Source organism: Macrotis lagotis, chromosome 7 (assembly GCF_037893015.1).
Source record: "Macrotis lagotis isolate mMagLag1 chromosome 7, bilby.v1.9.chrom.fasta, whole genome shotgun sequence".
NCBI lineage: Eukaryota > Metazoa > Chordata > Mammalia > Peramelemorphia > Peramelidae > Macrotis > Macrotis lagotis.
In genome coordinates, this window is record NC_133664.1 from 210,183,704 (window position 1) to 210,210,907 (window position 27,204).

The 27,204-nt window shown below is 38.0% G+C and overlaps 1 protein-coding gene across 3 annotated transcripts in view; it reads right to left on the bottom strand.

Annotated features, from left to right (window-relative positions):
- NINJ2 (ninjurin 2) overlaps positions 1-27,204 on the bottom strand; it is a 180,275-nt gene that overhangs the window by 8,571 nt on the left and 144,500 nt on the right. The window lies entirely within an intron of this gene.

The following is a 27,204-nucleotide window of genomic DNA, read 5'->3' on the forward strand; positions in this document are numbered from 1 at the left end:
TTATCTTTGAATATTTGAAGGAATTTCATGGTGAAAAGAAATTAGACTATTTTTCTATTTGATCCCAGAGGAAAGAATGAGGCAGTAGAAATTTCAGAGGCTCAATGTAAATTTTAAAAAATTGTTACAATCAACCTTAACCCTTCATTCTCTTTTGCTGCTTCATATTCCATTCCTTAGCAGGACTTGTTAATTATCTCTCCCATTAGTCCTCTTCTCTCCATTCACACCACAAACACCCTAGTCCAGGTCCTCATCACCTCCTACCTGGACTGTGACCACAGCCTCTTCATCAGTTTCTCTGAATCCGTTCTCTCTCTAATCCATTCCCATGGCTTCAGAATTGATATTCCTAAATCATAGGTATGAAAATGCCATTCCTTTGCTCAAGAAGCTTCAATGATTTCCATTACTTTTAAGAGTTAAAGTATGGCTTCCTCTTTTGGTATTTAAAACCTTTCAGAATCTGACTTTAGCCTATCTTTCAAGTTGATTTATATACTACTCCTTGGAACTCTGGGTCTTAGCAAAAAAACTGGTTTTCTGTGTGACCCATATACAGCATTTTGTCTGCTGCCTCTATATTTCTGATCTGGCTATATCTCTATTCTGGAATACTCTCTCTTTACCTCTGTCTCTTAGAATCTATGACTTCTTTTAAGATTCAGCCCAAGGGGCCCTGTTTCATCAAGAGGCCTTTCTCATTTACCACTATTATTAGTATTCTCCCCTACTATTATGATTTTTATTTTCTGAGTTTTAAAAAATATATATGGTACATTAACGTATCTGTTAAGATGATCTATCTATTCCCCTAATCCCTTAAGATTTGAGATTGTTTTACTTTTGAATTTGTATCTCTAGCAAAATGCTCTAGCACACAGTAGGTACTCAGTAAATATTGATTGATTGATGATTACAGCTGTGCAAGAGGAGGATAGGATGCAACATAAGGTGGCAAGTTTCTAATCACTGATCTTTAAAGAAAGATTAGATATGCTATTTGGGGGAAATGATCAGGTAAATGGACAGTATGACCTCTTATGTTTCTTCCAATTTTGATAAATAATGACTCTTCAATATCTATATCTATCTATAGATATATAGATAGAGCTGAACATGTACTTTCATTTTGTATAGAAAATTTCCACTAAGGAAACTATCAACATCTGCTGTCTGCAACTTATAGTCTTAGAAAATTGATTGGGGACATGGAGACATTATACCTTGCTCAGGGTCACAAAGTAAGTTTTAGAGGTAGGAATAGAATTTAGAATTTTCCCAACCATCTGGTTCTCTATTCACTAGACCACAATGCCAGTTCTTATCATAATGATATTTATATAAGGTTTAAAAGTTACCTATATTATCTCAACTAATTCCTGCAATAACTCCACGAGGTAGGTAATGTATCTAGTTTCACTGTGCAGCTGAGGAAACTGTTTCTGATAGGTATTCTGGCCAGATTTTCTGCAAGGACTCCATTTCCTAATTCTCTCCTGATTCTAGTGATAGTTCTGCTGTTGTTCCACATGGGGGCAGCTGGAGCTCAGAGGATGTTAACTCTCACAGGCCAGCGGTCACTGTTTTAGGATGCAGTAGAGGGAATAGGCTGGATCACTCTTGTGCCAAGGAATCAACTTGCAGGAACAAGACTGCTATGAAAACAGGATTTCTCAAGGACCCAGTAGTATCAGAACGCTGAACTCCTAGGTGTGGTTGGGCTGCTATAAAACATGCAATGTCAACTGTGATTTCAGAGGTGTACAGAGCCAAAGAGCTTTTACCTCAAGATCTACAAATTTGTTTTAAATTAGTTTGATAATTATATTTTGGAATAATCAGTTTCCTTTGTTATCCTATTTATTTAAAAACAGGAATCCATAGGTTTCACTGCACTGCCAAAGGAGTCTATGACAAAAATAAAAGTGAAAATTCCCTGGTCTAGTCCAATCTCCCTCATTTTACAGATAAGGAAACTGAGATCAAAGGGGATCCAGGTGACTTTTGCAAAGTCACACAGGTATTAGCAGAACTGGGAAATGAACATAGGATTCATGATTCCAAGGAATAAATTTCAGTTGGAGGTATTAAGAATAACTATGGAGGGAGGTCAAGACCCTAAAATAAGTGGTAAAGAGAGTTATCTTCTCTAGGGTTCTGCTATAACAAACTAATTTGATATCCTTGGTAAGTCATTTAACTACTCTATGACTCAATAGTCTCATCTCTAAAATAAGAAGGTGAGGCAAGTCAGCTTTAGTCATTTTAGTCTGACTCATTGTGACCTCATTTGAGCTTTTCTTTTCTTTTTTTTTTTTTACAAGGCAATGGGGTTAAGTGACTTGCCCAAGGTCACACACAGCTAGGTAATTATTAAGTGAATACATATCCTCCTGATTCCAGGGCCTCTATCCACTGTGCCACTTAGCTGCCCCTTATTTGAGCTTTTCTTGGCAAAGTGGTTTGCCATTTCCTTCTCCAGCTCATTTTACAGATGAGAGACCCATGGCTAACAGTATTAATAAGTGACTTTGCCTAAGGCCACACAACTAGTAAGAGTCTGAGACTGGAGCTCAGGATGATGACCTAGCTTCCCTGAGTTAGTGATATGGCTCAACAAATATGAAGATTGTTTTAGATATATACTCTTATCTTTTTGTTCAAAGGACATAGGTGATCAGAGGTTGATTGTTGGTTTCTCTATTCCAGAAGAAGATTATAGTTACTGAGCCAGGGAGCTGATCACAATGTTAAAAAAAAAAAAGACCAAAATCTGACTTTCTGCTATGTCTCTCTGCTTTTGTGAAGAAAGGAGGATCTCTGTGTATATATATGCACATACACATATATTTGGTTACCTGAATTATCACTTGCTAACACTCTTTTGCTTAACTATTTTCAGGTGGTTTCTTTTGTTAAAATAAAATTTATCAATTTTTTTTTCAAAGAAATAGGGAGGTTGGAGTTGACCCTCTTTTGTCATGGATCCCTGGACCCCTTTAGGAACTGATGAAACCTATGGATCCCTTCTCAAAAAAATAAAAGGCATAGGATTTTAAAGGAAATAAAATTATACCAATATACACAACAGTATCAATATTTTTTAAAAGTTAATGGACTCTTGGCCTTGACCAGATGACATTTAAGGATCCTTCCAGTTCTATGTTGTAGATTATAGACCATGTTCTCATGTCTCTGAGTCTGTTTAATTGTAGACTTTTGGGGGTTTCTTCTAAGGACCATTTTCTGATAAATGCCCCCAAACCCTAAAAATGTTCTAATTTTTATAGAGCTGCCCCTGAGTTTAAAGGTAGTTAGGTGGAATAGTGGATAAAGCATGAGATTTGAAGCCAGGAAGACCTGTTTGAGTTCAGTCTTGCCTCAGATACTTATGAGCTGAATGATCCTAGTCAAGTCATTTTACTTGTCTGCCTCAGTATCCTCATTTAATTTATCTCCAAAGTTGTGAGGATCCAATGAGATAATACTAGTAAAGAACTTAACAGAATGTCTGGCCAAATATAATGGGAGCTATATAAATATTAACTATTATTATTAGGATTAAGGGGTGGGAATGGGACAGACAACAATGGGGAGCTGGAGGAAGGACAGATGCCATCTATTGTTTCTTTCATCAATGTTTCTTTCTTGTCCTTGCCCCTACTCCTTAAACCCCAGTGTTAGAGGAATGAGTCCTTGAAGGTGGGGCCTTGGCAGGGAAAGGTGTAAAACCTCCCAGAATGTGGCCTCAATGGGGAGCTCAGCCTCCCTGAATGAGTCAGGTAGATCTCACATGATCTCAAAAGTTTTTTCTCCCTTGGCTGCCTGCCGATACCTTTCCTCTCTCCAACTGCCACCCTCAGTTTAGATCATAGATTCCTATCAGGAAGGAAACTTTAAAGACTGTCTTCAAATTCTCCTCTCTTGTTTCATAAACAAGAGAAAGTTGAGGTTCAGTGGTTTGCCCAAAATCACATGGGCAGTAAGCAGAATCAGAATTTGAACTCAGGTGTTAAGATCCCTTTGCATTTTGGGGAAAAGGTTCCCCAGCTTTCTGCCATTCAGAACCAAATCTCGATTAACCAAAACTTGCTCATGAGACAGTTACTGGCTCTCTGGGGAGAGGTCACTTCCCAGACTCCACATTTCCCTGGTACCTCTGTGGTTTCTTCCATCTGAATCCTAGCTCATAATTTTTCCTAGGGTTGAAGAGCAGGGGAAAAAAGAGAAGGGAAGGGGAAAGGGCAGGACTCCTGGTTTCTGTGCCCAGCTATATTACTGATTCACAAGAAGTCTCCAGGATTAGCATTTTGGGTCTCAACTTCCTGATCTGGCAAATGAGTAGAATATTCATATCTCATGAGGTAGGTGAAATCATGTTCACAAAGAGTAGGTGAACTTCTCTTATAAAGGTGAAATGCAATATTGATTTCTTTCTAATGGGAAGCCTATCTCTCATTTTTATTTCTTTCTCTTTGACTTTCTTATTTAACTCAAAGAGGTAGAGTCACACCAAAGGACTCAGTCTTCCTCCACTTCCAGAAAGGCAATGAGTTTTCTAGACTGAACTTGGTCATTGCTCCTATTACAGTGAACCTTAAGCCCAGGCAGAGATGATAACTGGTTATAGACTTTGAGGTGAAAGGAACATTAGGACATCTATAGTCTAGTTCCCTTGTGATTAGATCCCTCCCCTTCCTTAAAATGTCACTCCCTCTCCTGATTCTGAATATTATATAAATTCCATAGTCAAAGATTCATTCCTTTGGTTTAAGTCAATTTCCTCTGGGAATCCCATTAAAATTTAGACAGTCCTAGAGAGGTAACACATGACTTAAAGACTAGGAACTTTCCAGAATGAACACAGCAGGGAGGACAGAGAAGATAGCTTTAGGGCAATGGATACTGCTCAAAGAGTATGCTCAAGTTGTTGCAAGGCAGGAACAGGAGGTTCCATTCTGGATGGAATGAGGACATTGAGTGACAATCAAGGGATCCAGGAAACCAGTAGGAATATTTTCTCTGTTCTGGAATCAAGTCCCACACCAAAACATCACAAAATACTTAATGCACATTTCAAAAACAATAAATCTGAAATTCAACATATCTAAAAATAAAACTTATTCTTCTTTCTCTTGAAATCTTTTCCTCTTTTGTACTTATGTGCTTTTTCTTCCATTCATTTATTAATTTAGATCATCTCTCTCATCTTTTAAGTAAAGGAAATCGGGTCCCAGAACAGAAATAAGACTTGCCCCAAACTACGTAGTAAGTTAGTGTCAAAGCCACTGAGAGTTCTACATTGTTCAGCGCTTAGCACAGTGACTGACACATACTAGGCACTTAATAAATGTTGATCCATTGCCCTTCATATCAATCAGCTAGCATTTATTAAGGATCTACTTTGTGCTGAGCATTATGCAAAGCAAACAGAGAAAAGACAAATAATCCCTGTCCTCAGAGAACATAGAGTGTATAAAAGACACATACACACATTGGATTGCAACATGTATACACAAAATAAGCACACATAAAATATATATGAAAGGTAATTTTGCAGGTGAGGTACAAGTAACTGGAGCTGAGGGAACCATGAAAAATCTCAGGAGATAATGCTTGAGCTGAACTTAATTTTCTAAGAGTCAGAAATGTGGAGGGAGAACAATTTAGGCATGGGGGCAGCCTCTGCAAAGGCAGCAAGATTTGGAATGGAATGTCATATTTAAGGAATAGCAAGAAACTAATTTGGTTGTACCATAATGTGTGGGAATGGTAAAGTGTAGTAATACTTGAATGGTAGGTTGGAGCCTGATTATAAATGAACTTAAATGCCAAATCAAGAAATTTATATTTGATTCTAGAGGTAATAGAGCCTGACATTTATTGAAGAGGGATATAACATTGTCAGATCTGACCTTTAGAATATAACAGTGAGGAGAAGGCATTTGAGAGGGGAGAGGTCTAAGACAGGGGAAAACCATTTTGATGGATATTGTAATAGTTAGACTAGAGGTGATGAGTATCTGAATTAGAGTAGTAGCCAAGTGAGTAGAGAGAAGATGATTTCAAGAAATGTAATGGAGGTAGAATTGATGACACTTGGCAATTGCTTGGATATATGAGATAAATGAGAGAGAAGAATATAAGATTGTGGTGTCTTTGACAGATAGGGAAGTAAAGTTCCAGTAAATGATAACCAAAATCCAGAGCTTCCAGATCAAAGAAAAAAATACTGCAAGTAGATAAAAATAGAGAGTTCAACTGTTAAAGAACTATAGTCAGTATCACACAAGATTTAGCAGCTACCACTTAAAAGGAATGGAGAGCATGGAATCTGAGATTCCAAAAGACAGCAGATATTGGCTCGCAACAAAAATAACTTACTCAGAAAAACTGAGTATAATCCTATAGGGTGCAGATGGAGTAGGGTGGGGAATAAAGTTTTAATGACATAGAGAGCTTCCAAGGCATTTCTGATGAAAATACCAGGACTAAGTACAAACTTTGAAGTATAAACAGAAATTAATATAAAATAATATCTTTTTAAAAAGAGGTAGAGATGGGAGGAAATGGGTATCCCTTAAACTTCACTGTCTTTTGAACTACTCAAAGGAGGGTAGAATATATACACAGAAAGTTTCCTATAGCAATATATTTAACTCAATAGGGAAATGGGCATGAATAGGAATAATGCAGGGAGGGATTAGTTAGCAAAATAAGTAAAACTTAGAGGGAGGAAGCTTTAAAAGGAAAGAAAGGGTAATACCAGCAATTTAGAGCTCAGAAGAGGGTCAGGGGAGCAGAATCATTTTGCAACAAACATAGAATACTGATAGATCAAGTATACTCCTCTTCCTAACTCTCTTCTTCTTTTTTGTAAAGGGGGGGGTAGTGAAAGAGGAAAAAATGTAAGAGAACAAAAATAGAAGGATGTAAACAATTAAAAATTATAACTGGGAACATGAATGGGATGAACACATACATAAAAGAAGACAAATATATGTTGCAAATAAGAAATACACTTGAAACATGAAGACTCACACAGAAATAAAATAAAGGCTAGTTAAGAGAGAGAGAGAGAGAGAGAGAGAGAGAGAGAAAGGAAGAAAAGGGTAGCAATCATGACCCCCAGACACTAAAAACTTAGTTCATTATAAAAGAATAATAGAAAAAGTACAAGGTGCTGAACCATGCCATAGATAATTAATAGCAATATTTAATATATATGCATCAAAAGGGACAGCATTGTAACATGTATAAGAAAAGTTTTTCAGTTTACAGGAAGACTATAAAACTATAAATTTGTGATCTCCATGTATACCTTTCAGACCCATGTGAATCTAACAAAAGATAATACAGAAGTTGACATAAATTGTTTAAAAAATAGATATCACAATTCTCTAGTGATTGCTGATTGGAAACAGAAAAATCATAATGTACTGAGTTCCAAATGAGTACATGACTTCTCATAAAGGATGTCATATTGAGCAAATTACAGGAGCAAGGAAGAAACTGCCTATCAGATCAGACCTAGGGCAAGAATTCTCACCTAAACAAAGGATAGAAAGTATTACAGAAGATAAAATATTGATTATATAAAATTAAAATGATTTTGTACAAACAAAATTAGAAAGGAAATAGGTAATGGGAAAAAATATTTGCAGCAAGTTTCTTAAAGGTTTCATTTCCAAGTTATATAAATAACTGACAAATTTATAAAATTGAATCATTGATAAATATTTATCATGAATATGAATAGATAATATACAAACCATCAACAGCCATATGAAGAAGTGCTTCAAATCACTAATGATTTAAGAAGTTAAAATTAAAGCAACAGTTGGGTTGTATCTTACTTTCATCAGATTGGCAAAACTGATAAAAAAGGAAAATTGCAAATGTTGGAGGGAGGTTAGTGGAATTGTGTATAGGGACAATCATTCTGAGAACTAAAAATGTCCCCAAATGTACATATCATTTGATCTAGTGACACCACTACAAGGCCTATACTCCAAAGAGGTCAAATTAAGAGGAAAAGATCCTTTATAGATGAAAAAAATTATACTATCTTTTTTTTTGTAGTAGCAAAGATTTAGAAACAAAGAAGATACCCATCAATTAAAGAGAGGCTTTTTTCAAATCGCATTTTATTAGTATAATGGAATATTAATGTACCATAAAAATTATTAAAAGAATGGTTTCAAAAATATCTAGGAAGACATGTATGAACTGATAAGAGTGAAAAAGGGAGCTGAACTAGAATAACTTCTAATAACAACATTGTAAAAGTCAAGTAACTTTGAAAGATTTAAAAACAGAAGTAATAGGAAAAAGTTGTACAGCTGTCCCCACAACTACTCTCGCAATGACCTAAGAAGAACTCTGGAGAATCTATAGTGGGTCATCTTTCTAGCATAAGATCACAGATTTGGTCTTCAGGAAAATTACTAGAATTTAGAGATGGGCTAGTATAATGGACAAAGTTCATAAATCTGAACTAGGTCAGCAGTATAGGATGAGGAGATGACTCAAAGCTCAGTTCCCAAAGTCCAAGGAGTGAAGATTCAGTCACCCTCCACACCCCCACCCCAGCTGCAGGAATACAGCAAAGGGGTGTACAAGAGGGACTGGTGTCACAGATAGCCCTCAGAGTTCTCAGCTAGGCAGTAACATTGAGAACTGGAATTCCTAAGACACAAATCCAAAAGGGGACAATAACTTCAAAAGAACTATAAATAAAATCTCAAAAATTACCTTGCTCACAAGCTCAATTAGGATTCCCAAGAGAAATCATGCAAAAAGTTTAAAATTATTTTTAAAAAATATCATAAATGGAGTGAAAATACTAAAGGAAAGAATCAGGAAAAATGGAAAATGGATAGAGGCCTCACAGTTTAACACAATCTATACACATACACACACATACACACACATATATTATATATATGCACATATATAAAATATATATATTTATATGTATATATATATAACCTGATCTAGAAAGCTTATCAAGGAGAAATGATCTGAGAATAATTGAACTGCCTGAAATCCATTACCAAAAACCACATCATATCACATGGATGTATTACTTCATGAAATCATGAAAGAAAACTGTCTAGACTCTTCAATACAGATGTTAACTAAGTTTCTTATCTAACAACTTTATCAACATACCAATGACTTCATTCAAGTCACTGATAAACATTTTGAAGAGCATAAAACCATGTACCCCAAGATACTCCATTGGAAAGCTCCTTTATCTTTATCTGAAAATGCTATATTTAAGCCTAACCTCCTATCATTTTAATTCTCCTTATACCTTGCTCTTCCTTAATTTATTCTTCATCCTCACCTCCTGATCTCTAATCCTTAGTGCCATCCAAACTGTCACTCATGTTCTAACTTCTCTTTCCTCACTTCCTGATCTTGACTTTATGGTTAACAAGTTAAATTCTATACTAATCCTGAATTCCTTGAAACTTTGCCCTATACCCACTCATCATTTGTCACCAAGCCTGGATTACCCATAACCTCCATCTCTTCCTCTTCTACATATCTTGCTAAATGAAGGTAGAGGAAATGACATAATTGTGCTGATTTCATCCACTACATATTTATGTTATCTAATGTCAATTTAGACATTGGAGATTGATGTAATGCAATTCTTTTAATCTTCCCTAATTGATTCTGAATTCCACTTCCCATAACAATTTTCAAAACATTTTCTTTCCTTGAATTTCCCCTTTATCTACAATACTCATTTCTCTAATCCCTCAGCTGAAGGCCTCCTCATATTTTATTGAAAAAAGAAAAGCCTTTTCTCTCTCTAAATTTCTTGACATCTTACCCTCAATCTTTTTTTTAAACTAGTTTTTGATGGTCCTTGTTATCATCAAGGCCAGCATATACCCTTAATCTCATCTCCTCTCATATTCTCCAGCAGATTGTTCTCACTATTATTTTCTCTCTGTCACTTACCTTCAGCTTCTTTCTAGCTACTGACTCCTTCCCTTAAAAAGAATCTCACTAAACCTCATCATCTTCTCAAGCAATTATTCTATATTTTTCTCCTTTTCTTATCACTAAAATGAAATCACTTTCCTCAAAATTATCCAAGAGTTCTCAAATGCCTAATCTGATGATCTTTCTCCATCTTCATTCTTAACCTTCCTAGAAACTCACTCCTCTTCGTGTTACTGCTCTCTCGGTCCCTTAATTATCTCCTCAGTCTTGTTTGATGACTTAATCCACATCACACCTCCTAACTGTGGGTCTACACCAGGGATATTCTTTTCTTTGTACCTTCTCTAACTTGTTGACTTTATCACCTCTCATGGGTTTGATTATTATTATCTCTATATAGAAGACTCATTAATCTATATTATCAACAATTATTGGACATTTCAAAGTGAACACTGTATAAAGGCATTTAAAACTCAACATGACTGTGATAGACCTCAACTTTTCACCCCTAATTATTTCTCTTTTGAATTTCTCTATTTCTGACAAGAATACCCACCACTCCACCTCAAGGTCATCCTTGGATTCCTCACTCTCAGTCATTTACATATTCTAGCAGTTGCCAACTCTTGTCAGTTCTACCTCTATATTAGCTGTGTCCTTCCCTCCACTTAGTCACTACTCCAGTTAGGTTCCTCATCATACTTGACATGGATTATTGCCACAGCCTCCTAACTGGTCTCCCTGTCTCAACCTACTTCCTCTTCAATCCATCTTTCACACAGTTGTCAGAATGATTTTTCTTAAGTATAGATATGACCATTTTACTCCCCTCCTCAACAAATGTCAGTAGCTCACTATAAACTATAAGATTCAATGCAAATTCTTCTTTTTTGGCATTTAAAGTCCTTCATATCCTGTCTCCAATTTCCTTTCCAACCTTAATACATAATGCTCTTCAAACTGGCCTTCTTATGGTTTCTCATATACTTCACTCATAGTGCACAGTGCCTAGCAAATAGGGTTTTTAAAAAATCTTAATAGTATTTTTTCTTGTTATATGTAAAGATAATTTTCAAATTTTTCTCCCTCCCTCCCTTCCTGCCCCCTTCCCTCTGATAGAAAGCAGTCTGCTATGTATATACATATACAATTATATTAAACAAATTTCCATATTAGTCATTTTATGAAAGAAGAATTAAAAACAAAAGGGAAAGACTATTAGGGAAAAAAATTTAAGGGATGGGTAGGTGGTGCAGTGGATAGAGCACTGGCCCTGGAGGCAGGAGTACCTGAGTTCAAATCCAGCCTCAGACACTTAATAATTACCTAGCTGTGTGGCCTTGGGCAAGTCACTTAACCCCATTGCCTTGTAAAAAAACCTTAAAAAAAGAAAAAAAATTTAAAAAGTGAAATTAGCTCAATAGAACCTTGAACTAGTTCTTTCTCTGAATGTATATGGCATTTTTTTATTGCTCATATTTTAGAATTGTCTTTGATCACTGTGTTACAGAGAAGAGCTAAGTCTATCATTGTTGCTCATCACACAATGTTGTTTCTGTGTACAATGTTTTCCTGGTTCTGCTCACTTTACTCAGTTATCAGTTCGTAGAAGTCCAGGTTTTTCTGATATCTACCTGTTCATTATTTCTTATAACACAATAATATTCCAAATAGAATTTCTTTAGCCTTTCCCCAATTGAGGTATCCCCTCAATTTCCCTTTTTTTGTCTCCTCAAAAATATCTGCCTAAATACACATAGAAGTATCTTTAAAAATGATTATTGATTGATTGTCTACATTTCTCATTACTGTGCTTTTTTGCACTAGGTGTCCCCATTCTAGGAATGCATTCTCTTCTCAACTTTCTTCTGGTTCCCTTCAAGACTCAATTCAATTTCTATCTCCTATAAAAATGAAGTATGTTTTATCCTATCCAGGTGCTGGTGTTTTTCATCCTCCATAAAGAACTTGTATTTGGGGGAGGCTAGGTGGTGTAGTGGATAAAGCACCGGCCTTGGAGTCAGGAGTACCTGGGTTCAAATGTGGCCTCAGACACTTAATAATTACCTAGCTGTGTGGCCTTGGGACACTTAATAATTACCTAGCTGTGTGGCCTTGAGCAAGCCACTTAACCCCGTTTGCCTTGCAAAAACTTAAAAAACAAAAAAACAAAACAAAACAAAAAGAACTTGTATTTGATCTTCTCTTGTAGGATGAATGTAAGCTCCTTAAGGCCAAGTTCTATTACATGTTTTTTCTTGTATCCTCAGTACCTAGCATGATATCTGTCATATAATAAGCACTTAAGAAATTACTACTGCTTTCCTTCTTGACTCCTTCCAAGTTAACATCAAGCTAATCTCACCAATTAGCCAGTTCTATGTCCTTGGAACTGCTTTATTCTAGTCAACATCTTTCCATTTTTTTCTCCAAAGATTTCAGGATAGCTTTTGTCAAATGTTTTGCTAAAATATAAGTAAACAGGATAAACTACAGCATTTCTTTGTCCAAAAAGGAAATGTGGTTAGTCAAGCATGACCTGTTTTGTTTTTTTCTTCTGAACTATCCTTGATGAAGCCAAGATAGCTTTCTTCCATCATTTGCTTCTTTTTGGCTGCTTATTAGCCATTCTTTTAATAAAATATTCTAGAATTCTATTAAGAATGGGAGCTAGGGGGCAGAGCCAAGATAGCGACAAGAAGGGATGGAATCTTAGGAGCTCTCTGATAAAACTCATCAGCTAAGGACTCTAACTAAACTTTCAAGAGACAGTACCCACAAAGGGACCCAGTGAGGCAACTCTCCTACTCAAGGTAACCTGGAAAAGAGCAGAAAGGCTCTGTTCCCGGGGTCGGAGGGGTGGCCCACCAGAGTGAAAGAACTTCAGCCTCCCGGAGGCAGCCCCAGGGCGCTGGGAGTCTCAGCTCACAGCAGCAGGGGAGTCCCTGAGTTGCAGCACGGGAGCACCGGGCACAAAGTGAGGGAACAGCGGGGGACCTCTGCCAGAGTGAGCTCCTGGAGCCCAACCCTCAGGGCACACAGGAAGCAGCTTGGTCTTTCTGCAGCCCAGAGCCGGAAACAGAAGCAGGCGGAGCCAGTAAGCAGGAGCCCCCAGGGCATGAGCCCATTGAGCTGAGGGAAAGGAGTGAAGAGAGAGACTGCAGAGCTCTGTCCTCTGCCCCTGGAACAGGACTCTGGGGCTCTGACCACATTCAGATCCTGATCGCAGTCTAGGCCCCCCCATAGAACAGCAGGCCCCCCCCCACCTCAGCCCTGTGGCAGAGAGGGGCGCTTATGGTCATTCACAGACCAGGAGGAAGGACAGAGCCTCACACACTGAGACCCTTGTGGGAGTGTCCCAAAAGCTCAGGAAGCACCCCAAACCAGGCCCAGGCTGGGAAAATGAGCAAGCAGAGAAACAAAAGGAAGACTATTGAGAAATATTTTGCAAATGAACCCAGGAAGGATCAAAATACTCAGTCTGAAGATGAAGAAGCACAAGCTCCTGCATCTAAAGACTCCAAGAAAAACAGAAATTGGGCTCAGGCTATGACAGAACTCAAAAGACTTTGAAAATCAAATGAGGGAGTTGGAAGGAAAAACTGGGAAAAGAAAGGAGAGAGATTCAGGAAAAACATGAAAATGAAGTCAGCAGCTTAGTCAAGGAAATCCAAAAAAATGCTGAAGAAAATAGCATTCTAAAAACCAGCTTAGGTCAAATGGATAAAACAGTTCAAAAAGTTATTAAGGAGAAGAATGCTTTAAAAAGCAAAATTGGCCAGATGGAAAAAGAGATAAGAAAACTCTCTGAGGAGAACAAATCCTTCAGACAAAGAATAGAATTCAGGGAGATTGATGAATTGACCAGAAATCAGGAATCAATACTTCAAAACCAAAAAAATGAAAACTTAGAAGAAAATATGAAAAATCTCATTGAAAAAACACTGATATGGAAAACAGATTTAGGAAAGATAATTTAAAAATTATTGGAATACCTGAAAGTCATGATCAGGAAAAGAGCCTTAACATCATTTTTCAAAGAATTACTATAGGAAAATTGCCCTGATATTCTAGAAGCAGAGGGCAAAATAGAAATGGAGAGAATCCACCGATGCCCCCCGAGAAAGAGATCCCAAAAAACCAACCCCTACGAATATTAATAGCCAAGTTCCAGAACTCCCAAGTCAAAGAGAAAATATTACAAGCAGCCAGAAGGACACAGTTCAAATATCGTGGAGCTGCAGTCAGGATCACACAGGACTTAGCAGCAACTACATTGGAAGCTCGTAGGGCTTGGAATACAATATACTGGAAGGCAAAAGAGCTTAGAATGCAGCTAAGAATGAACTACCCAGCAAGGCTGAATGTCCTCTTCCAGGGAAAAAGATGGACTTTCAATGAACCAGGGGAATTTCAAAGGTTCCTTTTGGAATGGCCAGAGCTGAACAGAAGGTTTGATCTTCAGATACAGGACTCAGGTGAAGCATGGAGATTGGAGGAGAGGGGGGAAATATGAGGGACTTAATGAGGATGAACTGCATGTATTCCTGCATAGAAAAATGACACTGATAATACTCATATGACCTTCTCAGTTAATAGAGCAGGTAGAGGGAGCTTTTATAGTTGAAGCACAGGAGAAAGCTGGATTCAAAGATAAAATATGGTGTAAAAATGGAGTCAATAGAAAAAAAGGGAAATGGAATGGGAGAAAGAAAAAGGCGAGGGGGAATTTCCAGTCCAAGATATTTCACGTAAGATTATTTTTATTACAATGAGCAATTGCAATGATATGGAAGGGGGGAGGCAAGGGGGAATGAGGGAACCTTTGCTCTCATCAGAGATGGCTAGGAGAGGAAACAGCATATATACTCAATGGGGTATAGGCATCTGGAGTAAGAAGGAGGGGGGAGCAGGGGGAAGGGGTGGGGATGTGAATAAAGGAGGAGAGGATGGACCATGGGGGGAGAGTGGCCAGATATAACACATATTCTTCCTTACTTCTTGCAAGGTGCTGGGATTGGAAGGCCTGCCCAGGACCATAGGGCCAGGTGGATTCTGGGCCTAAGGGGTGGTATGGGGGCTCAGGGCTTCTTGGCCCCAGGACTAGGGATCTGTCTGCTGAGCCAGTCCATGACCCTACAGCAGAGTCATAGTGAAAGGAGAGAGAAAATAGAGTACATGGTAGTGGAGAAATACGAAAGGAGGGAGTTATGATCAGCAATGGCAACCGTGGAAAAATATGGAAGTAACTTCTGTGATGGACTTATCATAAAGAATGAGATCCACCCATGACAGAGTTGTTGGTGTTGGAACAAAGACTGAAGCACATTTTTTGTTATTATTATTTGGGGGAGGGTGCAGGGCAAGTGGGGCTGGATGGCCTGCCTGGGGCCACATAGCAGGGTGATCTTTGCGTGTCTGGGACTGGATTTGGACCCAGGTGCTCCTGGCTCAAGGGCCAACGCTCTGTCTGCCACCCAGCCACCCCTACTATCATTACTATTTTATTTTATTTTGGGTCTTTTTTTTCTTCTTCTTTTTGGTTTTTGCAGGGCAGTGGGGATCGGGTGGCTTGCATGTCACACAGCTGGGTGATGGTTGGCTTTATGATTCTGGATATGGGCTCGGGTGCTGGTGGCTCCAGGGCTGGTGCTTTGTCCATTGCGCCACCTGGCCATACCTACAATTATTACTATTATTTTTTTAATTTTAATTTTTTTTCTCTCCCCTTTACTTTTTTCACCCAAGCAAGTCTATCTATATTCATGGGGGAGGAGGGGTATTTTGTTTACTTGTAAACAAGAATATTTTATTAATGTAAAAAAAACATTTGTACAAAATGAGAATAAATAAATAAATAAATAAGAATGGGAGCTAAATTCATTTGGCCAGGACTCCTTCTTTAGTTTGCTGGTCCTATTACAACTCTCTTGTTCTCCAAGACTTTTCAGATATAAATGATCATGTCCAGCTCAGTAATTAGATCAGTTCTTTGGGAATTAGATCAGTTCTTCTAGGGAAATACCCTGGGGTGTATTTCCTTTTGTCTTGGTGACTTGGATTCATCATCAAGGTCAGTTAGCTCAGCTTCTTATCTTTCATTTCAACTTTCCAATCATTTCAACTTTTCTTTTTGTCCAGTAAAAAAATAAGTATAAATGAACCAACAAAATAAGAATTTGAGGATTCTGGAAAAAAAATAAAGCAAACGAAACACTACCTTTTTTGATTGCCCTTAATATTCCTAACCAGAACCAGCTCCTTTTAAGTTTTAGCACTTTGACAACTCCTTCAGGATAAGGTCATACTTTTGTACTTATCTGTCATTACTTGTTCTTGCTTTCTATTTTCTGTTTTCTAGCTACTGATTCCTTCCCAGATAGATAGATAGATAGATAGATAGATAGATAGATACACACACACACACACACACACAAACACAAATCTCCGTCTCCTTAAAAAACAAATTAAAAAAAAACCAAACTCACTAGACCTTGCCATTTCCTTAAACTATTATCCTATATCTCTTTTCCTTTTCTCAGCAAAATGTCTTTTTAAAGAGAAAAGTAAAATATCTTTCTTTAAAACAATCCAATTTGGCTAAGTTCCCTGAAAATCCTTACTTAACTATTTTGACAATTCTTCCTTTTTCTCCTTATCAGAATTTTCTTTTTCTGTTTTCAGAATTATAACAATGACTATTTTTCATCTCTCCTGAGATGACTTCTTTTAGTCTCCCCTTTCTGAATTCTTTGAGATCTGTTCTCCCAAATCTAACAGATTAAGGTCTAAATTTCCTCTCCTCAATCACAAAATTCTATCATTTGTAATAGAACAATTGCTTACACCCTGGAGTGTTTGGGCCAGTTTGGAGAACTGGTTGTTAAATTTTCAGCAGGAACATTTATATCTCAGAAATCAACAGCTACAAATGAGGGCTTGATTTGTCAATTGTCTAGATTTATTAAAGTGATGAATAAAAGATTAAGATTGCAAACCAAACTTAAAGGTGTGTCCTGAATTCATCTGCCCTCCCCTGAAAACTGGATGTTAAACCCTGCTTATCCTCCTAGGTTTCCATCATTTCCACTGAAGCCAATAATTCATCCTTATTGGTGGGAATCAAATACAGAAGACATGCCCACCTCATTGTTTCCTCTAACTTTTGAAGGTTGAAGTCATCTGGTTAATTGAAGTGTCCCTTTACTATTTCTATGAGTTACATCCCATCCAATCTCTGTGATACCTATGAAGTCAATTTTTTTTTTTTGCATTAGGCTCTATTTTCATCTTCCTTGTTAATATTTTGTGCTTTAAAGATTTTAAGTCCTAGGGGTGGCTAGGTGGTACAGTGGATAGAGCACCAGCCCTGGAGTCAGGAGTACTTGAGTTCAAACCCAGCCTCAGATGCTTAATAATTACCTAGCTGTGTGGCCTTGGGCAAACCACTTAACCCCATTGCCTTGCAAAAAAACTAAAAAAATAAAGATTATAAGTCCTTCCTAGGGCAGAAACCATAGTTTTTGAATCAATAAGTATTCAATATTAATCTTTGAATTCATTTTTCCTTCTCTTTACTAAAAAAACAGCTAAAAAATTCTTGACTTTCTGTAATGATAATTTCATTCTTTGAAAGACAGCAGAAACAATGAGGTTAACATGTCTTCTGTGTTTGATTACCATCAGTGAAGAAAAATTATTGTCTGCAGTGGAAAGGATGGAAACCTAGTTTGCTGATAAATATTTACCAACCAGTTAAATCTTTGTATATATATATCAGCACTATGAGCTGGGTGTATACATAATTATAGATATGCATGTGTGTGTGTATATATACCCACATGTATGTGCATATGTATACTTCTACATATGATTATAAATGTATATATGTGCTATGACCTATATATGTACACATATATCAAATCTACTTAACTCCCTGGACAGAGAGCTCTCTTGACCCTATGACTAAGGAGCTTGGACTTTGAGAACCTAACACCTGTCATCCTAAGAGGAAGAGAAGTTGTAGGACAATAGACCATTTCTGCCAGAGAGAGGTGAGCATGTTAAAGGTAGCAGGTGGGAGCAGTAGCCATAGCTTGATTCAGCTATATAGGACCATATTGATAGAGACCACATTGAATTGTGACAGCAAAACAATTGCCATAGAAATGGGAAAGGTCAACAACATTAGACTTTAATCCATAAGGTATATCAGGGAAGAATCAAGACAGTGAGCCCTCTTGCTTCCCTTCTTTCCTTCTTTGCTTCATCTTGAAAGGGCTTCTGTTTGTTCCTGAAACTTATCTCTTGTCTCTCTAAAAGTTTATGTCCTTTCCTGTATAAACAGGAAAGTCTTTGAACTAGCTTTTATGACAAATGTGAGTAACCATTTAATTGCTAACCACATCATAAATGGCATTGTGGAGCACTCCTAGAAAGGGAAAAAAATTTTTACAACTGCAATAAACAATTTGAGGTACCTAGGTGCACAGTAGATATGGTTATTGTGCCTCAAGTCAGGAAGACGAGTTCAAATCTAGCCTCCCGCATTTATTATCTGTGTGATCCTAAGCAAGTCACTTAACCTCTATTTGCTTCAGTTTCCCCAACTGGGAAATAGAGAAAATAACAGCACCAAGCTTTCAGGGTTTTGGGGAGCATTAAATGAAATAATAATTATAAATTGCTGGGTCCAGTACATAGTAAGTTCTATATAAATGTTTATTCCTTGTTCCTCTCCTACCCTCATTTCCCTATATTAGAGTAATTTTCTGTTGAGGGCTTTATAGTTGCAGGAGGAGAATTATCAATTCTTTTTTTAAAAAATATCTTCATAGAATAGAGAGAATATTGATTCAAGGAACTTTCTCTATGGCCAATGAACTAGTAGTTTTACTGGAAAGGAGAAGCTAGGTGGCACCCCTCACTCAAATCCAATTCATGTGCTTGTCATGGCATCACCTCCCTTCTTCGAGAATAAAGAACAAACATCATCAGTTTAACTGGGGGAGGCTATGACTGACAGGTTGACCTTGAGAGGCAGAAGTCATCATCATCATCATCATCATCATCATCATTTTCCTTCCCTTCATTTCTAGAAGTCTATTTTAAAAGGAAACCCACTCCCAAAGAAGGGGAGATCTGAGGGAATGGCAAGGTGGGTTGGATAGCAATAAGAATGATAAGCTTGACAATTGTTACCTCATGACATCAAAAAAAAACTTTTTTAAATTAAAGTTTCCAAAAATGGAATGAGTTTTTCTTCTGTTGGTTTCATACTGTTGAATTTCTGGACATGAAAGTATTTGGGTAGGTTGAGTAGGTTGTCAAAGGTTGGGCACAAAGGAAGGGCAGTGGTTCAATCCTTGAATACCCCATCTGAGATCTTTTTTTTCTTTCTTTCTAGTGATACATTTTCTAGATGTTGTTTTACACCACGTCTCATACGTTTGTGGCTGTTGATAATGTGTTAAACACCCATGCAACTGTCTAATGCTCTTATTTATGCCATGCCTATGACCACCTATCATAGACTCTTTTTGATTTGATGATAATAAACAAATTGCTACATTGTGGTCATCATAGTTTGCAACAGTATTTACCATGAGAAGCAGAAAAGAATAAAACAGTTACATATTATCCTTTTACCAATAACTAAACTGGATGTCTCCTGAGTCTTTGAAGGGAGGATAGCTAATGCATAGATGACCTTTGAGGCCTCAGTGATTCATGAATCTATGATTCCATGAATGAGTAAAGCACCTAAAGAACAGAAATTATGTCTAGTTAAACTTGATTAACTTGTAAAACACTCAGTCTAGGTTCATCCCTTTGGAGATGCTCAGCATATGTTTGTTGCATACAGACCACCTGTCAGGGATTATAGACAAGGTACATGTTGGGCTAGATTGAGATTTGATGATTTTGACTTTTATGAAATCCTACCTGCCTGGTTTCCCTTGATCTAGCTTCACCACTATTTGGGCCTGGGATGTTTGTGACTATGTGAGCTTGTGCATGTGATGGCATGTCCCTTCTCTAAACCATTTTCCCATCTCCACCCTCCCCCACTGTAACCTATTTTCTCACCAACATCAGCAACCTGACGAGATGTGGTTGTATTGTCTACACCCTAGATGGCCAAATACGAATGTGGTTTCATAAAGGGCTCAAGCTAGAGGGATGTCACAATAGCATGGAACTCTAGGGATTAAAACTGGCCAAAGTGATCTACAAGGGGCCTGAAGGAGTAAAGTACCAGTTCTAAAATGAGGGATTGTTGACCTTCTCGGTGTGTGGCTCTCATCTATGAAGTTTGTCTATAAAATAGTGGTAATGATCTTTATCATGCCTATTCCTGGTAGATAATAGATGCTTATCTACCTTTACTCAACTATCACTGGTGGCTCTAAGAAACTGTAGCATGTTAGATGTTAGAAATCATCTAGGTCAGCCTCCTCATTCTGCAGTCAAGAAAACAACTCAGAATAGTGTGCCCCATCTGTCTAGGACCTAGTTCTCTTATCCTATTGCTCTTTTTGCCTGGTGAAAGCCCCAACCCTACTCATGTAGGATTGAAATGGAGTTATAGGGAGTCATGGGGATGGGGATTTCCATTAGAAATAGATATTATCTAATCTTAACTGGACCATCACAATAGCAAGGTAAGTATTACCTTGCTATTTTACAATTTTTCCCCCTACTCTCCCTTCCCTTCACACCTCCCCCCATAGAAGACAATCTGATAATCTTTACAATCCACTGCAAGGTAATCCTTTTACCCCTCCCTAATTGATTTACGGTCCCATGACATCCCAAATGCTCAATCAATCAACATTTATTAAGCTCCTTCTAAGTGGAAGGCACTTTGCTAAATTTTAAAAATTTTATTTATTTATATATAATTTTTTATGTATTATATAATCATACTTCTGTAGCTTCTTAGTCAGACAGTCAATAAAAGAGGGAAAAGATAGTTTCTGCCCTCAAGAATCTCACATGAGGGGTGGCTAGGTGGCACGGTGGATAAAGCACCAGCCCTGGAGTCAGGAGTACCTGAGTTCAAATCTGGCTTCAGACACTTAATAATTCCCTAGCTGTGTGGCCTTGGGCAAGCCACTTAACCCCATTGCCTTGCAAAAAACAAATAAAAAAATCCCTAAAAAAAAAAAAAGAATCTCACATGCCATTCATTTACTCCACAGCTTGTTTTTTCTCCTTATACCTCTTATAACACTCCCTCCTTCCCCCTTTCTGCTGAAGACTGCCTCATGCTTTATTACAAGCTCTTACTTTTCCCATTTTATGTAATCTTTTGACAACCCTTCCATATTCTTTTCCTTTACTCCAGTCTCTGCTGAAGAAGTGGCCCTCCTCTTCAACAAGATGAAACCCTTAATATGTTACTTTGGTCTCATCCCCAAAATTGTTCCCTTTAAATCTTCAGACTCAAATCTTCACACACACACACACACACACACACACACACACACACACACAAACAGCCATCATCACCTCTTCACTCCTATTCATGTCCTGCTGAATGAAGAGGGAGAAAATAATGAATGATAATGTTGTATCCACTGCAAATTTTCTGTCTAATCTCAACTGGGACCTTTCAGCTGTGCCTAGCTGTTGCTTGTCCATCGTTCTCAAAGAAGATCATGACATCAGGGAAGCTGATGCTGTTAGACAATCCCTATCACACTTGCCTAATTATCTAACCTTCCTACTCACCACAGTAGCTCTTCCAAACATTTTCATTGATCCTCAAAGCTCACATAGCTCTCTTGTCCCCTACATCTTCAGCTGAGAACATTGCCTCATATATCACTGAAAACATTGGGGTCTTTCAATGAGAGTTTTTTCTTCTCTCCTCTTTCTCATCTCATATCACTCTTTATCTTCTGCCACTATTTCTTCACCTTTGTTTCACATGATGAAATGGTCCTCTTTGCCAAGGCAAAACCTTCTATATGCAAAAGTGATTCTGTTCTGTTCATTTTCCCTAGCAGATTATCCTATCAATCCTTACTCTCTCCTTATGCCCGTGAGACAACTAGGTGCCACAGTGGAGAGAGCTCTGGCCTGGAGTCAGGAAGACCTGCTTGATCTTAAATTTAGTTTCAGATACTTACTAGCTGTGTGATCACCTGGACAAGTCACTTAGCCACTATTTATCTCAGTTTCTTCAACTTAAAATGAGGATAATAATAGCACCTACCTCCGAGAATTGTTGTGAGTCTCAAACGAGATCTCTGTAAACTTAGCCCTGTCTGGATCATAGTGATGATATTTGTCTTCAGTTCTTGAAGTAGACCATGATATCAGAGAGGTGATACCATGACAAGCTTGTTAATTGGGTTTGAGTGAGCGGAAAACTGTGCTAAGAAACTAACCTTACTTTTTCCTTCAGAGCCATGGGGCTCCAGAGGCCAGATATGAATCAGGATGACTGACTGGAGGTAGTCCTGGATACAAGGCAACCAGGGTTAAATGACTTGCCCAAGGTCACATAGCTAATAATTGTCTAGTGCTTGATGGGCCATGGGATTTGAACTCTTAGTCCTCCTGATTCCAGGAGGTACTTAATAAATGTTTGTTTCCTTACTTGTCTACTGGCTTCATCCCTATTTGCTTACAAACAAACCTCCTCATTCTCAAAAAACTCTAACTTGACTCATACATCTCAGCTAGCTATTGTCTCAAACACTTCCTCCCTTTTGTGGTTCAAGTCCTTCAGAAGACTATCTATAAAAGGTACGTCCACTTCCTATCATCTTATTCTCTTCTTATATTTCTGCAGTGTGGCTTACCATTTCATCACTAAATTGAAACTTTTCTCTCCAAAGTAACTAATGATTTCTTAATTGCCAAACTAAATGCCTTTTCTCCTTGATCTCTGCAGCTTTTGACTATGTCCATCACCCTTTTCCCTTGATGGTCTTTTTTCTCTAGGTTTTCATGACTCTACTCTCTCCTGGTTTTCCTCCCTTCATGTGTCAATCTCCTTTTCTATTAACCCTATATATCCCACATGGTTCTGTCCTAGGTTTTCTCTCCTCCCTTTTGAGAAATTATTTAGTGATCTCATAAACTCCCATGGATTTAATCATCAACTTTACTGTTGATTCTCTGCTAACCACTAAGCTTGCATCTCTAATTGGATGTTCAATAGATAGACGCCTCAACCATAATATATCCAAAATTGAATTCACTATCTTTTTCCCAAAATCTTACCCTTTTACTATCAAGGGTAGTTTTATCTTACTAGTCACCCAGCCTTGCAGCCTAGGTGTTCTCTCTCTCTCTCATCCTCAAGTCCTCTCTCTCTCATCCCCCCATATCCAATCTGTTGCCAAGGCCTTTTGGTTTTACCTTTGTAGCATCTCTCCTGTATACCCCCTTTTTCTCCTCTGACATTGACCCAACCCCTGTACAAGCCCTCAGCTCCTTAGACTTGTTGGTTGATCTCCTTGTCATAAATATCTCCCTTGTTAAAGTGATCTTGAAACAGAGATTTGATGTCATCCCTTTACTCAATAAACTGAGGATCAAATATTAAATCTTCTGGCCTTCTTAAGAACAGAAACTAATTGTTGCCTCTATTTGTATTCACCAGCACTTAGTAGGCACCTAATAAATGCTTATTGATTGGGTGACAGAGAAAGGAATCCTTCAGAGGATTGGAGAACTTCCAGAAAATGAGTCAAGATGATGAAAGATGAGGCAAAGCTCCAACATTTGAAAGGCTTCCACAAAACCCTCAGAGCCACAGACATGTGGAGGAAACTTCCCCTCCCTTGCCCCCAACATGTCCCTTGATTTCAAATACTTACAGACCTAGAGATTGAGGAGGAGATTTCCCCTAGGTGAGATCATTCTTTCTTTTGGTTTGAACCAAGATCTTATCTTGTTCCCAGCAAAAGATCCCATTTTATTTTCTTTTGTTGATCTATGCTAATATCTTTTCTGACTATTGTTTACTGCTTACTTCCACAGAGGTTTATTAATTATTTATGATGGTCTTTTGCCAACCAGCTTTTGGTGGGAGAAAGCTGGTGAAAGCAAGCTGTTTCATCCTCTGCTTGAGAGTTACCCTGGAAAATGGCATTGATCCTGGGCCCCCAAAGCATCACACCCTAGAACTATAAATATTTGATGTAAGAATAAACATAATTCTGGTCCAATTACTGTCTTGGAGATAGGTGAGGAAAGGAATAAGTGCCCAGGAAGTTTCCCAGGAGGAGAGGTAAACCAGAAACCAAATGAGATATCTATCAACAGTACACATGAGCCAAGCTGTCTTCAGTCTATACACTCTCGTATAGCCTCTATTTAGCTGCTTACCTGTCTTCTTTGATAGAATATAAACTCCTTGGAAGCTGACATTATTTTATTTTTTTATCTCTGTAGCCCTAGTACCTAACACATTGCTGGACATTATAGATACTTAGTAAATGCTTATTGATTATTGAAATGACTTGTTCAAGATCACTCATCGAATACATGTCAGAGACAGAAAGCAGGTCCTCCAACTAGGAATCCAAAGCCTTTGCCACTATGTCATGCTGAATTAAATGCCAAATTAAATACAAAGTACTTTCATCACAATAACTTTATGAAGTATGGGCTGCAAAAATTATAGTTTTCAATCAATAAGTGCTTATAAAGCACCAACTATGTATAAGATGATGTGTTAAATTCTAGTGGTATAAAAAAATCGAAGTCCTTGTCCTAAAGGAGCGTATTGGAGGAGATAATAGACATACCCATCCACCCACATACATATATTATATAACATATTCCAAATAAGGTAATTTTGGAGAGTGGACAGATTCATGTATCAAGTGGTGTTGGAACTGAGTTTTGAAGGAAACAAGGGACTCTAAAAGAGGGAGTGAAGAGGTAGTACATGCCAAGCATGGGGGACTACCATCCAAAACACCAACATGAGAAATAGAGTGCCCTATGAGGAATATCAAGAAGACCAGTTTGGCTGAGCTATAGTTTGTGAGAATAACAGCAATACTGGAAAGGTAAGTTAGGCCTGGTAATAAAGGGCTTTAAAGGCCAAACAAGAGATTTCTATTTGATCCTGGTGGCAAAAGGGCAGGCAGTATAGTGAGTAGAGTGCCAGGCCTGGAGACCTGAGTTCAAATTTGATCTCAGTCACCTATTAGCTATTTGACCCTGCTTAAGTCACTTAACACTGTTTACCTCAGTTTCTCAAAAAACGAATTGAAGAAGGAAATGGAAAATAATTTTAGTATCTTTGCCAAGAAAACCTCAAACTAGATTATCTAGAGTCTGACACAACTGAAATGACTGAACAACAAAAAACAACAGAAGCTATAGGGAATCATTAAAATTCATTGAATAGGAGATTGATATGATCAGTGTGTTAGGAAAATCACTTTATGCAGCTATGTTGGAGGGGAGAGACTTGAACCAAGAATAGGAAATTTATTTACTATAATCTAGAGAAGAGGTCTGAGGTAGAGTGATGGCTATGTGAGAAGAGAAAAGATACTGTGGGGACAGAAAGGACAAGATGTGACAACTAATTAGATAATGGGGAGTGTAGGAGAGAGAATAACACTAAGATTATGAACCTCCATGACTGGAAAGTGATGTCTTTAATAGAAATAAGAACATTCAGAAAATTACATCTTAACTAGCAAGAAACAAGTCAGATATTATGTTCTGCTGATGATTGAGTAGCAAAAAAGTCAGCATCAAAATTAGAATAAAAGCTAAAGATGGAAAATCATTGCAAGCAATTGCAACATTCTCAATTAACCACTGATATCAATGGTGGAAAATGGAGAAAAGCAAAATATCGGGACTTTGATTATCACCATTTCCTTTAAAAGTTTAACTGAGGATATAACCAGAGGCAAAAGAAAATTACTGCCCTTAAGGAGCCTACAATCTAATGGGGGCGACAACATGCAAACAAAATAGATATAAAGCAAACTATATATATAGAATAAATATGAACTAATTAATAGAGAGAAAGTATTGGAAGTAAGAAGGGTTAGGGGGGTGGCTGGGTGGCATAGTAGATAGAGCACCAGCCCTGGAGTCAGGAATACCTGAGTTCAAATCCGACCTCAGACACTTAATAATTGCCTAGCTGTGTGGCCTTGGGCAAGCCACTTAACCCCATTGCCTTGCAAAAACCTAAAAAAAAAAAAAAAAAGAAAAGAAAATTTTAGGGAAGCCTTCTTGTTAGGTGGGATTTTAGTTAGGATTTAAAGGATTTCAGTAAAGTCAGAGCAGAGGAGGAGAGAGTGTTCCAGGGATAGGAGACAACCAGAGAAAATGCCTGGAGCCAAAAGTTGGAATAGCTAGGAGGCCAGTGTCACACATCGAAGAGTATACATTAGGGAGTAAGAATAAGAATACTGGAAGTAGGGGGAGGTTATGAAGGAAGGGTTTTGAATGCCGAACAGAGCAATAAGAAGGCAGAAGTTAGAAAGGGTGACAGGATCATATCTGTGCTTTAGGAAAATCACTTTGGTAGATGGATTGGAACAAGAAGAAATTTGAGATTGGAAAATTGCCAGTAGGTAATTGTGATAATCCAGGGGTAAGGTGATGAAGGCCTGCAGCTGAGTGATGGCAGTGCCAGAGAAGACAAGGCTTATTGGAGGCTTGTTGAAAAGATGAAATTGATAGGCCTTGGCAACTGCTTGGATAGAGGGGTGAGGGATAGTGAGGAGACCCAGATGACTTTTAGCTTGTGAGCCTGAGGGATTAGGAGGAAAATGTTGCCCCTTCAGACTCATAGGAAAAGTAAAATGAAGAAAGATATGGAGTTCTGTTTTGGACACACTGAGTTTAAGACGCATACTGAACATCCAGTTTAAGATGTTTGAAAAGCAATTGGAGATGTGAGATTGGAGGTCAGCAGAATTTGGGGCTGGAAAGGTAGATTTGAAAATGAACAGCAAAGAGATGATAATTAAATCCACAGAAGCTAATGAGATCACCAAGTAAAGTAGTAGAGAGGGAAGAAGAGAAGACGTAGGATAGACCCTTGAAGGACACTGATTGTTAAAGGGCACAATCTAGAAAATGTTCCAGGAAAAGAGATAAAGAGCATTTGGAGTAGTAGAAGGAGAAGACAGAGTATTGACTCAAAATCCTAGAGCGAAGAGAGTATCTAAGAGGAGAGATCAATAGTGTCAAAGGCTACAAACAGTTCAAAGAAAATGAGAATTGGGAGGGGCC